This window comes from Crocodylus porosus, unplaced genomic scaffold, assembly GCF_001723895.1.
Source record: "Crocodylus porosus isolate Cpor-Errol unplaced genomic scaffold, CroPor_comp1, whole genome shotgun sequence".
NCBI classification, from domain to species: Eukaryota; Metazoa; Chordata; order Crocodylia; family Crocodylidae; genus Crocodylus; species Crocodylus porosus.
This window is the reverse complement of record NW_017728949.1, coordinates 46064647-46080967: the sequence shown is the minus strand read 5'-3', so window position 1 is coordinate 46080967 and position 16321 is coordinate 46064647.

Here is a 16321-nt window from a genome sequence, read left to right as displayed (position 1 = left end):
TTTTTTTTTTTTTTTTTTGGTACAAAATTGGACTGCATATAGATACTGCTGTGATTTTTTTTTTTTTTTTTAATCAGTATTAAGTAATGGAATTCCAACAGAAACAAGTAGGAAATTTTCATTAATATCTCTGTTTTTGTGATCATTGTGCCTTGCAAATAAACTCAGAGTCTAGTGACTGAAAATAAAATACCACTTTTTTCATACATTCAAAATACTCTTGTCAAAGGGTTACCCTTATATAAAAGTCCTATAGATTTGAGATGAAACCAGCATAGTTTTATGTAAGCCTAATGTGGTTCTTTATAACTTACCCTAAAACATGTGGAATTTAGAATACTATGTTTCTGTAACTTGTACAGGAATATCTTAAAGAATTCTACATACTGTATATAACAGTGGTAGAATTCTTTGGAATGCCATAGGTTTATATAAAAAAACCCCTATAGTATGGTTATAATTTTTTTTATAATTTTATAGGACATTTCCCTAAAAGGTATTATAATTATTTTATAGGTGGGAATAAAACACATGGTACAGAGACCTTATTTCAACATTGTCCTTTTGTAGTAGCCCTTCACTAGTATATAAGGGACGTGTACCCAGTACATCCAGCCACTAGGAAATGCATAGTTTTCCCTGGGTCATGGAGGGATAAGGAAGTGTGGCGAAAACTTTGCTATCCTGGCTATGTTTGGCTGTGGCAACTGTTCTAAGGACAGCAGAGTCTGAATATAAATTGTATAGTTCTAATCTAACCATGTACCCATGTCTAATTAATGATAGGACTTGGGCCTAGAATACAAGAAGTGCAAATTGGCACAGAATGCTGTGTTTTAAGGCTTAAAGAATGAATGGATCAAATTGAATTAAGCTGGCACCATGGGATATAAAATGCAGTTTAGCTATGTACAGACATTCATGTATCTGAAATTCTTACTGGTAGAAAAATAGCCTGGGAGCTGGAGTGTATATACATTTCAGCTTCATGGCTGGAGAGCTTCATAGGCATGTTCTCCAGCTAGGGGCATGGGGGTTGCTCCCTGAGCCACCTGTGCCCCTAGAGGAACCCATGAGTTGAAAGCCTGTCCTCTCCCCTACCTGGGAAGGGGGCAGGCTGTCAGTTGGCTGCTGGTGGCTGTTAACAAACAGCAGCTGCTACAGACAGCCTGCACAAAGTTTCAGCCTTGGGAGAATGTCCCTCTCTGTCTCCCACTAATTAGCTGATTGGCAGAAGTTAAGTAGATTCTGCCATGGTGGGAACCTCCCTGGTGCCCACTCACAGAGAGTAGCCCCAACTGTTTGCACTCCTGACAGACCCAGAGCACAGTAGGATAAGGTAGGGGTATTGTGACACACTGGCAAGGCTTAGGGAGCCCTGCTGCCAGGGCTGACTTGGAGCAGTGGTGCAAGGCAAGGGATATTCTGCCATGGTGGAAACCCCTTCAGGGAGGATACCCCCTGCCACCAACTGGCTTATTGGCAGCACAGGGAGGCCATTCTCTCACCAGGGGAACCCATTCCTAGGCTAGAAAGAGACATTGCTCAACAAAGCAGATGAGTTGTGCCACATTGTGCTGTGGTACAGCTGTTTCACTTCACCAAGTGAAACGTGCATAGTCCCTTGTCTTCCCCATGGTGTGGGACAGTGTGGGATGTGATCTACCTGCTGTCCCCAGTCAGCCAGACTTGGGGCATAGGTCTGACTGACACTGGGGCTTTTCTTCACACATTGAGACCTGCATTTGGGATCATGGGTCTGGCTCAGTGTGGAACCCAAATTGCCCTTATAGAGAAGCACCCCAAGATTCCCAAAGGTGCCTCTAAGTGGGGAAAGCAGGCAGGGGCTCCAGGGGCTTGAGGGCCTCATACCCCAAGAACATCTGCCTGGGGTGGCAGGACAGCTGGGGCTGCTTTTATTCTTCCACCAGAGAGGTAATAGACATTTGCCACAATAAAATGGCAAAGTTTATTACCACCTTTTATTGCACCCCTTTTTTCCTTTCATATGGTGTAACAAATGGTTTTGACATCTATTTGCTCAGCATATGTGCTGCTATAGAAATATTTTTGGCGTCACGAGCAAGATACTGAATGATTCCTCCTGCTGGAAAATTTCCCCCTCACCCTTTCTGCCAATCAGCTGATTGGTTGGGGGGGGTAATTATTCAGGGCACCATCTACACAGGGCTCCCTGAAAGGCTGTTTCTAGAAAGGAGGGAAAGAAAAGGACTGTGGGATATTGGGTTCTATGATATTGGGTGTTTTTCACACCCAAGAGAAATGTATAGGCATTTAAGTTACATCAGGAGGAAGGAAATCTTCCTCATAACTACCAGATCTAACTTCTTGTAGAAGAGAACTGGCTCTTCCTCAACAAGTCTCTTGAACATCAGTACAGCTCTTTGTGCTGTAAGAGCTTTTTTCCTAGCACAAATGGAATATAGGTTCATGCTCTTTACATTCACCAAGCTTCCCTCTGTGCAATACAGACATTTTACCCTGACAGAGCGCTGTCACCCTCACTGAGTGGAAATAGTTACAACTGAGGTTGCTAAAAGCATTCACTGAATTGGTCATTCCCAACCCTTTCCCATATAAAACACTCATCTTGACCTGAACTGGCTCCATACTGTGCTTCTCATAGTATGCTGGGGAAGTTCTCTATTCTTCATATACATCCCATGTAGAAACAGTCTCAACATTTCCCAAACATGTGGATCCTTTACTGTTAGAGTGTGAAGTGTTAATTACTATTTCATTATGTTTATTCATATATTTCCTAAAACGAATCCTACCAGCACTCTCTCAGATTGAATTTCCTTGTTCACTGTTTCTGAAGTAAATGTTCAAATGAGTGGTTCATTAGAGCCCAGCATTTTGAATAAAGAGCAGGAAGCACTAATTCAAGGCTTTCTCTTTACATCAACTAGGTTCATCTTTATATTTGAGTCTAGATCATGGGAAGTAGCAGTTAACTTAAAAAGCTCTTTTTCCTTTGAAACTGTTTGCAATAGATTGTACAACCCTATGCATCCTAGGATTGGAGACAATCAGAAGACAGGGTTTTTTTTTTTATTTTTCTGTCTAATGGATCCAGTATTACCACTTTTACCCATATAACATTTCTTTCCCAGCTCCTGATGATTAAGCTAGCTATATACATGGTTAGCTTTTGTTGGGGAGATCTTTTTTATGTTTCAGTTTTATATATTGACCAGAACTAAAATGACTGGAGTGGGAGTTTTGCACGGGAAATCAAAACCTAAGGTGTATAAAAGGGGCTAAAGTTTTCTCTTAAGAACCATCAATCAGAATAAGTTGAGCTGTCATGTAGCCAAGACAACACATATATCAAGTTAAAAAAATAGTAAGTGGCCTCTTCTAGAAGGAGAAAGAAAACATAAAAGGGGGAATTTTTTGCCTCAGTTGCTGGGGAGCTGCATGCACAATACTGTTAATAATGAGAGTTATGTATGAAATGTAGTATACTGATAAATTATCTCCAACTGGCTAGAGACTAATATTATATTCACAGGGTGCATCTCATTGTGCGAAATAAGAGGATAAGATGAATGATATCAGTAATGTCAGACGACAGAACCACAGTGGTATACAAGGTACAGTACACATGTCAGCAGGTTGACAAGAATACGTCATTCCTAAATGATTCATAGGTAGGGGGTACAATTAGGTGAGCAGAATTAATACATAGGGTGATGGGAGGAAGTGAATAAGCAAAATGGTGGGAGGGAAAAGCTATACATAGATCTATTTGAAAGCTTTCACTTGTTCCAGGTGCTGAGCATCCCAGGTAGTGGATTCTTTTTAACTCAGACCCAATGCTTCAATAGGTCTGTTTTGGAGAATGGGGAAAACTAAGTCACTGGGCATCTGACTCGTGTAACACAATTATCAAGCGGCTACTGTGGGTATGGATAGGCATTACATTTCTAGGAGGAGAAGCAAGCTCTCTCACTAGAAACAAGGAGCATACAGGTATTCATATAAATTCTCCCCCAGGAAACATGACAGATCCATGAGAGAGGAGGCTTCTGCAGGCTGGAATGTCTGTATGCTCCCTCTCTTGGGAAGATTGCTGCAAATGAATACCTGTCCATGCCCTGTATCAAGAAGAAAAGTATGGACCAGGATCTTAAAAAATCAGGTCCCTATTGTTCTCAGGTATGCAGATTTCATAATTTTCTCTTAGTCTTAAAGATATTCAGGTTCTCATTATGGAAGGTTCTCAGTTTGGAAGGTGATAAATATGCCTGCCTTAGGACTCTGATTTCTTGAAAAAACACAATCCTAATAATTTGACATTCTTAAAAGTTTTGTGTAAGACTTTAGCTCTGATTTTCATATGTTCTTTTCCAGCTTGGTAGATTTCAAAGACATATTTCTTTGAATAAATCATGACAATAACACCTTCTTGAAACATTAGTTTTTCTTTTTTTTCCCTCCTTTGAGCAGTGTGTCATATTCCTCTGTCTTACGATAGAAATCAAGTGTGTGTGTGTTATCAGCAATTACAGTACTTATTCTAAATTTATTGCTGAATATTAGGGAGTCTCCATAATTAATTATTTTTCAGTTAAGTGATGTTTATATGAAACATTTAAATAGGGTTTTTCTTACATTATTTCTTTTAAGTCATGCAGGCATTCTAAAGGACACTATTTCTCTGTTTTAGTTGCGTACCATAAATGTAGAACACTTCATTTTTTCAGGTAACAAAGAAGGTGACAACCTCTGGAGAAGTGAGATGGTCTATGCTGATAGCTCTTGAATCAGCTGTTATTTCCTATCTTACCTGTGCTAACCTTGGAGTGTGCTTGTAGCAACCAGTGCAACAGCAAAGATGAGTTAAAATATAATTTCCATAATAGCAAATTGAAACCCTTTAAAGACCCCAGCAATCACAGAACTCTACAGAGCACATCATGGTACAATTGAAGTTAGTAATCTATGGAATTTTACTTCAACTGAGTATGTGTCCTTACATAAGCTAATTATTATTGCTTCCATGAATGACCATTTGCATTTCCCAACCATTGCGCATTTTCATAGATTTCATAGACATTAATGCTGGAAGGGACCTCAGAAGATCATCGAGTCCAGCCCCCGCCCGAAGGACAGGAAATCAGCTGGGGTCATAGGTTCCCAGCAAGATAAGCATCTTCTTCCTAATCCAGCTAGAATTTTTAGTCTTCCTTAATGGCATCCTTCCATTCCTCTGACACCTGCAACCTCTCTGTAATATCTAACTTCTTTTTGCCCTAGGAGACCCTCTGCTTCTCATGGTATCCAGTTCCAAAATCAGTCAGTAAGGGTCTCTCTGCCAGCCTTCAGACCCTGTGTGATTGATGGCCTCTCTGGGTCAGATATGTCCCAGATATATGACTTCTGGGGATGGCTGCTTAACTTGTGGAAAAACAGAATTCATATGCATAACACTTTTTTCTTTTTCTATTGTTCTCTTTTTTGTTATTTATTTGATAATCTTCGGGCAGCTCATTAGTATTTTGTGGGTTTTAGCTATTGCTATGTAATTATATATTTTACATATCTTTGGTTGACTGTTCATGTTGGGTTGTATATTGAGAGTATAAAATCATTGTAAAAATAAAAGATTATCTTCTGCAGTTGTTATTTTCATTATGTGCTATCCCAGCTTCCCCTCACCCCCACCTCCTGGAGGTACTAAAATCTCTGGAGGTACTACAAAAGAAACTAGTAATGTAAAAGAAAGCTGGGTAACATCTGGAAATTCCTCTTTTTATAACTTAAATATGAGGTATAGTGAATTTTCTTTCCCCCACAGAATTGAACTGCTCAGCCCCAGAAAGGTACAAGGTTAAATAAAAGGTTTTGGCTTCTCTTCCTATATTTAAAAAATATGCACAAGCAAAAGCTGCTGGCAAACATACATTATGGAGAAAATTGTCTCAGGTTTTTTTCTTTCCTATTGAGTTGTTTGGTGCATTTAGAAAAGGGTTGTTTTTTGTGACCCCCCCCATGCATTTCCTTTTTTTTTTTTTTTAAATGGATGCTTTTGTTATTCATCTTGACTCCTTTTTGCACTCATTTTTAAATGTTTTTTGCTCTGCATGTGTATAAACACATCCTATTTTGTGGCATGTCTTTTTAATTTCCTACAAATTCACCATAACTTCTTCCAGTTTTGTACCATTAGAAGAACTCCTTCCCCACTTTGTACTTTCATATGGTTTGTCTTATTTTGCTGCCAATAGTTGGGTGGGACATCTGGTAGAAAAGCCCAGATAAACTAGTGTTTCCACAGGGAAGGAAGAAAGGTGACGCTAACAGCGATACAGATGCTTTAAAAAAAATCCTTGAAAGATCTAGATGACGACTAGTTAGAACAGAGGTTTTTTGTTTGTTTTTTTTATTGCATATGCTGTCTGAAGTGATAAGGCAGCTCAGTGTGAGAGGGAAGTGTAGAATCATGAACAGTAGGAACACCTTTTAATTATAGTGGATCCTGGTGGGCATTATAATAAACATTTTGCTGCCCATAATATATTGCTGCCTTGGGCAATTGCCTTAATGTGTATATGGTGGGTAACTTAACTGATAAAGAGAAAGAGAGAGATTTTAACTATCTGTTGTGATTCTTTCTCTTTCTATCCACATAGTAGGTCCATAGAGTTCTTTCTTACTTCCTTAATTCTACTCAAAAGAGATCTTAATCTATCATCCCAAGATGTACCTGAAGCTGAAGGCTGGATCTAAATACTTCCAGTCATTTCCAGGGTGAGACTGACTGAAAATATGTGGAAAGAACTAGATCTGAATTTCTCAAATTGCTCCTAAATTTCTGATGGGAAAGGCGGAGTCCCTTGATCTGAATTCCTTTAATTTGGGATATTGGTATTTAGATCCATGTCTGACATTTTTTTCCCTCCACTAACATATACCATCTATATAGGAAATGATCCATAATTTGACTTCTTGCCAATATTATATATTTATATTCAAATGGGTGAGAGCAAACTCTACCCTTCATCATAAAATAGCGATTTTGAAACCTGTGAAGCAACATGTAATTCTTTGGTAAATAGCTTTTAATGGGAAAATATGACACTAGAGTGCAGTCACATGGTACTATGGGAAAGAATTAATATTATCACTGTCTTCTTATTCAAGTCAGTCAGCATACCAATTTAAGGATGAAACGCATCATAAAATTATTTTTAGGATTAAGAATCTGCCACTTCTGAGAGCCAGCATCTATTATAATGAGCACACTTCATTTCAGTGACATCCTATTATGTTGTTACTGTAGCTTTTTTTAGGTTAAAACCTAGAAGCCTGTTCCCCAATACGTTGCATATTGTATAAACATAATAAAGGACAGACCTTGTCCTAAACCACTTATAATCATAACTTATGTTAATCATTCATCTCTGATCACCCATGCGTAGATTTGTATGCATAGTTTTGAATATCACAGAAAACACTGACAGCCTTTTCTGGAAGGAAAACATTATTTTAGCATGTTTTAACACTTTGTAAATCTTCGCTTCATACAGGACAAGCCTATTGGCAAACCACTGCTAACTTTTCCATCTGAAACATTTCTAAGGTCAATTGTGAATTCAGTGTATCTGTAAAAATATAAAGTATAAATGTTATAGATACTTTGTGATTATTAATACACTGTAGATTGTGGCTAAATTATTGATAGGGAAGGGGGAAACTGCATTTTCAACATTTGTCTGGATGCAAGATTGTTGTTGTAGGGTAAATACTCAACTAATCATGCGCTTGATTTTTAATAAGATTTGTTTGTTTATGTTTTATGGAGCTGTGAAAGTTTGAAAAAATCTATGGTTAGTAAACTTGCTTATATGAAATGGTGCATGGTGTGGGTGTTGAAAGTCACACAAAGTATAATTACAGAATTGGCAGGTTTTGTAGAGAAAAAGCCAGTGGAAGTAGCTTGCAATACAACAGGGGTTCTGACTTACTCTTTAAGTGTGGATTTTTTTTCCTGAATCTTCTAGAGACTTAAACTATACTTCCTTCCAACAAGTTAGCTTTAAACTATTAAAGTGAGATGTCTCAAAGAGAAAAAAAGGAATTTATGTGAAAATGTTATTTCCATAGTTTTGACAGTAGCTTATGATGGAATGCAATGGAATAATCACTTGATGTGCTTACACTCATTAGTGTGGAACCTTAGATCTGGTTCAGGGGTATTTAGTATAGGGGCCTAGGTTGGGGTGTGCCAAAAATGTTGGAATGCCACCTTTATGCTCCTGGGATACTGCATATTGTAAGGGCTCCCTTAACATAGGCTGGCAAGCATTGGTCCTTGCTGGGTGCATCTACTCTTGCTCTTTAATGCACATTAGCCTATTTTAATGCTCATTAAATGTGCTGTTTAGTTAATGCACATTTAGAATAGGCTAATGTGCATTAAGCATCACTTTAAAACTGTGGATGCCTATGCACAAGAAGAGAGGCTGCTCCAATGCGCTGCAATTCTGGTACATCAGAGTAGAATTTATTAACTGAGTCTGCTAGTGCATGGCAATTACCACAATCCAGCAGCCTCCCGCATCTCGCGTATTAGTGTCCCCATGCTTCAAAATGGCGGTGGAGGTGCTTTATCTAAAGCTCATTCAATGAGTTTTAGATAATGTGCCCCCACTGTCATTTTTAAGTGTGAGGACACTGATACATGAGACTCTCCAGGCACTTTTATTAGAGTGGCTCTTGGAGCCGCTGTAATTAAAGCGCCTTCCCTCCCACCCCCGAGTACATGTATAAATGCCCTGTGCTCCTAGGTTAATATGCATTAAGACAGGCTAGTGTGCATTTTCCTAGTACCTCACAATGGAGGGCACTTTTTTACATGTGCTCTGGGGTTATAGGAGAGAGTGCTTTAATTAGAGCAGCTCTGAGTGGCTCCTGTGGCTGATCTAATTAAAGCATTGCAGCTTCTTTTTTTACCAACATCCCTGTGCTTAAAAATGGCAGTGGGGGTGCCTGAACTGAAGCTCATTGAAAGAGCTTTAGTACAAGTGCCCACGCCACTATTTTTAATTGTGTGGATGCTGATAAACAAGATGTGGGAGGCAGCTGGAGCACAGTAATTACCACGCTCCAGGCTCAGTTAATTGAGGCTGCTCCAATGTGCTGTAATTACAGAGCATCAGAGCAGCCTCTATGCTCATACAGGCACCTGGAGGTACTAGATTTAATGTGCATTAACTAAAGCACATTAATGCATGTGTAGATGCACCATTATGCTGCCAAACGAGTGCTACAGTGCTGTTGTATACCTGTCTTATTCATCTCATACCAGTAGATGGTTTGGTCTTGTATTGGCTTTAGAGCACAGAGAATTTTCAGATGTCTACTTGGAGCAGCTGTAGGATCCCATTTCACCACAGCAGCAACATAAAGGCACTAATACAGAACATAATCTGTGTATCAAATAAGGTAGGCAGGCCTGGTGCACCCACAAAGCCTTAGACGCTAAAATGCTTTCTTCCTGCAGGCAGAATCCCAGACCAGCAACATGTACTTTCATTTGTGTTCAAACAAATACACTAGTAGGATAAGGTCATGGCACTGTCTAGAAGCAACGGAGTTTAAGCTGACAGCATCTTTCACCATTCATGACAGGCATCAAGTTGTTTAAACAAAATACGTCTTAAAGTACTGTAATACTCTTATGTTGTATTGTGCTCACCGTCAAGTCCTAATGCTTTTTTCTCATGGGCTGATCACATCTACAAGCACCCCTTTCCCATTCTGCTTGTCATTATTCCCCCAAATCTTTCTTTCTTCTCTCTATTCAAGATATTTTCATGTTAAGGCAGTTGAAATTGTCACCTATTATTACTATGGGCATCACAATTTAGTACAACGTAGTAATTAAATATCAAAACTTAAACATAATGCATCTTCATAATAAAATCAGTCATTTCCAGAACATAGGATTTAAAAAACAAACAAAAACAAAACAAAACAAAAGGTAGCGCAAACCAAATTAACATTAATGAAAAATTTATTCCTAACCTCAGACAAATTCAATATAAGTGACTGTCTTACTGAATCATGGACAAAAAATTCCCATTAAGCCGTAGCCCTTTCACAGGAAAAGTAGGCCTTTTCTTTTTAAAGTTTTATGCTGCATAATGTTAAGAAAATTAAGTGATCCAAATTATAGTACCAATTTAGGAGAGAGGGAACATATTCACATGTTATAAATCTTAAAACAAGTTAAAAGAAGGGTATTAAGGAAGACAGGATGCCTGAGGAACTTTTTTTCTAACTATAATAGACAAAAAAGATAAAGGTTTATAAAAATAAAATTATATAACTAGGAACTCAAACACACAAACCCATTTAAGAATTAAGTTGATAACAAAAGATAATTATGTTGAATTAAGACATTAAAAGTAAGCAATATAATGCTTGTTGGAAGAATGGATATAGAATTAAAATTTAACTATGTAGCTGTTCCTATGTCTTGTGGTGTGGTTGGTGCATATTTAAGGGCCAGATCCAGCACAAATAATGGCCAGTCTGATAAGTATGTGCATACATGTGTTCAAATAATTTGGGAGAATTCTCCAAGGTTTGTTATTCTGGTAGAAAAACTTTCCTAGAGATGCCTGACCAGACATTTGCATGCTAAGCCCTTAGAGAACAAAAAGTTTGCACGTCTGATGCTCTGCAGCCAGGGGGCCCTGTGCACACATCTAAGTGTGCTCTGAAGACTCCCTTAGACTGCCTAGAGACAGAACAGCAGCAGTGCACAGGGTAGTCCTGATTGGCTGACTCAGACTGCCTGCATTTCCCCACAGCACAATGTGAAGATTATGAAGAGGGCATGTTCTGTTCCCTGGTCAGCTGGAGCAGCAGAGTCTAGGAAGAAATGCAGTTTCTCTCTGGTGGGGGAGTGAGAACAAAACACCCTTGGATGCTGGTAGACTGTGCTGGTGGATTATGCTGTGGAAACTCTCCTGGGAGTGATTTTTAACCCTGGCTGCTGCCAAATTATTTTTCTTTTGGCATGGTCATTTTTCCTTTTTCAGGGAAAAAATCCTGAACACCTGTATGCTTGTGGTTTCTCCTGGGAGAGCAGCAACTCTCCCAGGAGAAACTGAATGTTTGAACATGGCCTGAGGGAGGAAGACTGCAGAGAAGCTCTGAAACATCTCTGCATGGCTGGAGTCATACTACAGCATAGATCCAAAGAACCCATACCTATGTGAATCCTATGGCCTTGCCATTGTCCCACAGATATCTATTCACTTGTTGGCACTGGATTTTACCACCACTTTACCACCACTTGCCATTGCATTTTACACAGGAAATACACAAGGTAGTGATGAATCAGGAATTCTGTATGTTTAGAAACCAGGCAAAATACAAAGGTAACCATGCCTTTGGTCTAGCAATTCTGCTTGTAAGACTTTTAGTACTCTTGTTCAGCAAGCAAATTGGTTACTTAAATTTATATTCCCCATCTATCCAAAGCTGTTAAACTCTTAAAAGTGCATTTCACTTTTCTCCTAACTCTCATAATGATAGGAGACTTACAAAAATGTGTCTCTTCTCACTAGTGGAACTACAGATTTTTCAGAGTACTTATTTTTCAACTTTTGCTGGGCAACCACTTTTTTTTTCTGTGTTTGGACAGTGTTGGGTGATATTACCTGGCATGTTTTTCACTGAGACCACTGACAGGAGTTAAAAAGGTGTGCTTGGTATGTAATGTGCAATCCCATTGTGCTTCCTGCCATGCTGCATTTGCATGGCAGGAAGTGTGACTCTGGGATCAAGTATCAGATTTTATCATGCCATGTTGTCGGTGCAGGCAGTGATTCCACAGCCCGCATTAGCCTTTGCTCCTGTGGCTGGGAATGCAGGGTAAACCCCCCTGGCTAGGAGCTTCTATCAGCTACTGAGTCTCCCAGCTGCAGGGGTTAGGGATCCACCAAGATTGGGAGCTCTCAGCTGAGGGAGCTCACTGTGCTCATCCAGCTGGGACCCCTTGATCAGCTGACCAGTAAGTACTTTTAGACTTGGGAGTATATGGATATGTGTTCTGGAGGCTGAGAACACTGGTCATACATCAGTTGAAGTCATGATAGGAACCAGCAACAATATGATTTCACGTATTTTGTGTAGTGAGTTTAGCGCATATTTATTCCTAGTTTTATTATGCCATTAACTGAATGAATGTGCAGCTAGGTCAGTGTAAGTGTAACATGTCAGGGGCCTGAGAGAGAGAATCCCAGAATTCAGGCATTTAACACAGCCAAAATGGAGGAAATTTAATGTAACCTAGAATATAAATCAAGAGAAGCCTCTGTCATAGTATGAGTATAAAACAGCGTATTATATCCATGTGCATAATATTCTGGCCTGTAAATATCAGTGACCAGATAGACCATTTACTGAAGCTGATATAACTCTCAAATCATGTACGGAGCTGCTGATGAGTTGAATGAAACAAAGTTTATTATTTAATGTCTTATCTATTCTTAAATGAGAAGCAGAAATATCCTTCCAGCAGTCGCACTGCTTGTTATTCTTTCAATTTTAGTCCACTCTTCACTGATTTCAACACCACCTACTTTCCCAGCTCCTTACAAGACATGCTTTCTAGGTGCAATCTGTTAACTAATTATCTGCATGCTAATTTTCAAGGAACTTATAAGTAGCTTTTCCGTGAAACCCAACTTTAAAACAGACAAGGAATATGTCTACTTGCAATGCATGCTGCCAGTGGCATTGACAAATTTCACAGAACTACCTAATAATTGGCTGCTCTCTTTCCTTCTACAGTTGTGGTAGTAGTTGGAAGATACAGGACCTGGACAGAACACTGAATTACCCCAAATCTCTGGTAGATGAGGATGACAATTTAATTTGAGTGATATTATCCTGATGAAATTTCTTAATGGAATGGAGGAAAACTTTTCAAAGAAAAGTTTATTTTAACTAAGGTCCTATCTTTGGGCAACCTATGGAAGAGGGGCAAGGGCCAGGAAAAAATGCACAAGCTCCTACTTTCTATTTAATGCCAGACTTCTAAAGACAGTAGCGTGAGCATTGTGGACAGGGCATAACAGATCCTCCAGAGGCAGAAAACTTCTGCCCCACCTACTGGTAGAATACTTCCTGTACAACCAGTGTCACACTTGTTGAGGAGCTACTTATATTTATATAATTACTTACGTAGATACCTACTAACTAATAACCATATCAAAATTCCTTCAAAGCTTACCCTGGAGTTACCAGCTGTCATGGTGCCAGCTTGATCAACATAGACCTGGAAATATTATCCACTTCCTCACCACAGTTCTTGTGTATTAGACTCCTATTGCAATGGATACCAAAGATGCAATTGCAGTTTTTGCAAATGCTAAAATTGTACCTGGAAAAAAATGGAGGCCACTGTTGGAAATCTGGGAATTACATTTTAATTATTTTTCAACATCACCTTTGAAAGAGATTTGTCTATGCTCTTATCAAGAAGGCTGATTTCCTCCCTGCCCACAAAGAACTTATTTTTCTGAGGCAGCACAGAGAAATGCTGTCATCTAATTTGTTTTTCTCTAGAAATTCTTAATCTAAAGGAAGTACTTTCTTTCATAGTGGATAAAGACATGACTGTATTGCATGCATATTTGATTGACACCCTCAAGCTAGTCTCCTTGAATTAAAGAAAATTTGTATATCTGAGGTATGCTAATTTGGGCAGTTCATGGAGCTTTCAACCCCTTGATTATCCACACATTAACACCCAAAGCTAGTTTAAAGCACTCTTACAGTTATTCTACTCCAGCCTTGTTATATTTTATGCTGTGAGACACACCAATGTAGATTGATGTTAGTGCTAGCTCCAGGTTGAAGTTGTTGCACTTCAGACCAGCACAGCCCCAAAGGACTGAAAGGAAAGAATCGTCCCCTTCCCATTCTGGGCTTATCCCCTTCTCCCTACCCCCTGGAGTTCCTCAGGTTCACCCCAGCTCCTCCCACCCCCACCTACTTGTTGCTGCCCAGCTGTCTGCCCCAGGAAGCATGCAGGGAAGGGTTAATCAACCTGCCTGCCCAGCTGGTGCTGCCAGGCTGCTGGTGTTCTCCTGTCTGAGTGCCCCAGACCGCAGCAGCTATAGGGCTGGGAAGGTAGGTTAACCCTTCCTGCCTGCTCCCAGACAGAAGGGTCAGCTACAAGTGGTCAGGCAGGAGGGCAGAAAGGTGCAGTGAGTGGGAATCCGAGGTGCTAGGGAGAGCTGGGGAGAAGCCAGTGGGCCTGAAGGGGAGGGGAGGTGGGTGGGATGCTTACAGTAAGAATAGCTAGTCCTTAATGTAACATGAGCTCAGTAACATACATCAGAGTTAATCCTGCATAAGGTGTGCTTAAAAAAAAAAAGTTTCAGGTGTTCGTGTGCAGGCAGTCCACATGTTAAGAGCTTCAGAAGCTGCCCAGGAATTGCTCTGCAACAAGGCCCGTAGGTTTATTTCTGCATGTTATTCAGAATGGTTATGCGTTAGTATAACATAAGCTAGACTACACATTAGTGTAAATACCCCACGCTCCACAGCACCCAAGATCCCTACTTACTGCCCCCATCCCCAGATTGCTTGTGCATGCCTGTGCTGTCTGTCCCAGGCGAGCAGCCAGGGCAGGGTTAACTCACCTGCCTGGCCTCCACTGCTGCTGCTTTGGGCTAGGCAGACAAATTAACCCTTCCCTGCCTGCTCTCCCAGGACAGACAGCGCAGGCAGCCCCAGATAAGCAGGGGTGGAGACAAAGGGTAAACCTGAGAGGTGGTGGGGAGGGGAACCAGGAGAGTCCTAGGGGGTGGGGGGAGTCCAGAATGGTGTTTCCTACCTTTCAGTTCTCCAGGCCTCACCTGGCCTGAACATTTGACTGCTCCAAACTCAAGCTTGCACTGATGCCAATCAACATTTGAGTGGCTTACCGTGTAGTATGTAACGCAGCCCTAACAAAACAATCTCTTCTAATACTGATTTGATTTCACATCCGTTCCCTACAAAGATGCTCTCCCAACCCACTGGATTTATTATTATTTTAAATTAGGAATTCTTGGACAAAGCTATTTATATTTTGAATCTGTCCTCCCCCACTAACAGGCTTTTACTGCAGGTTCAATGGAAAAGATGAACATAAAAATGTTAGTGTCATACAGGGAACTTGGGCTAAAATCTGAATCTTATCTGCCCAGTCCTTAGTAAGCAAGAATGTGGAACACTGCAGAGGTGTTGGCACTTTTCTATTAAAGGCCTCACTTTAAGGTGTTACTCAGGGTATCTGCAGATGTAACAATTGTGTTGGTAACAAAATAGACCATGCAAGCTGTTGCAGTGACACTACTGCATCTGCTTCATTCTGTAGTAATATTTAGGAAACCTACTCCAATTTTAACCCTGCTTCATTCAGGGTCAAATTTAGAGTGCTCTAACTTGTATCTCTATGGCCCCAGCACAAGTTCATCTAGTGTTGCAATAAGATCTGATCCCTGATCCCAGCATTTGTGCCTTTTCCCACGTCTCACAATTTTGGGATAGGAGGTCAGATCCAAATCATGTCAATATTACTTGCCAGTGCAGGGAAAGACCAGGATAATAATCCCAGGCTCCCCATCCATCAGGAAGTTCAAAGTCGCGTGCTGCAGCCTGATGCGCACAGGCAGGGCAGTCGGCTGCTTGTTATCCCTGGCCGGCCAGCCCTAGGTCTGGTTTATCTGGGGCTGTTCTGGTAGACAATCTGCAGGCTGTTGGCCCTGGCCCAAACATCCCTGAGTTTTTCCCCCACTGAGTCCTTTAAAACCCATGCCAGGCAGCAATGACTGCGCTACCAGTTGCAGGGTTTAAAGTCCCCAGTGGTAGAAGCCATTTAGTTCACTCCACTGTGAGCCTCTGATTTCTCCAATGCTTGACAATCCAGCCAGAAGTTCTGGGAGCAGGGGAAACACTCAGGCTAACCCCCCGCTTTAGCATGCTAACCTTGGCCCCTAGGACTTAGCTGGTTTTTGGCCCTGGCCACCCATTTAAAGGCACTTTACAAACCAACCATAAAAATATGCTGCATTCTACATGGAACATTTTTATAGCTCATTTCCCATTTTATGGTGCCTTTAAAATGGGTGAATAAGTAGCATCCACTATTGGTATCCATTTATACCACAATTAAAATGTTAAATCATAGCATAAATGTAATGTGTGAGGAGGCCTATTAGATCATGCAGACCTAATGGTTAGATGGCAACAGCTTCTCCATGCTTGAGAATGTCGTGAT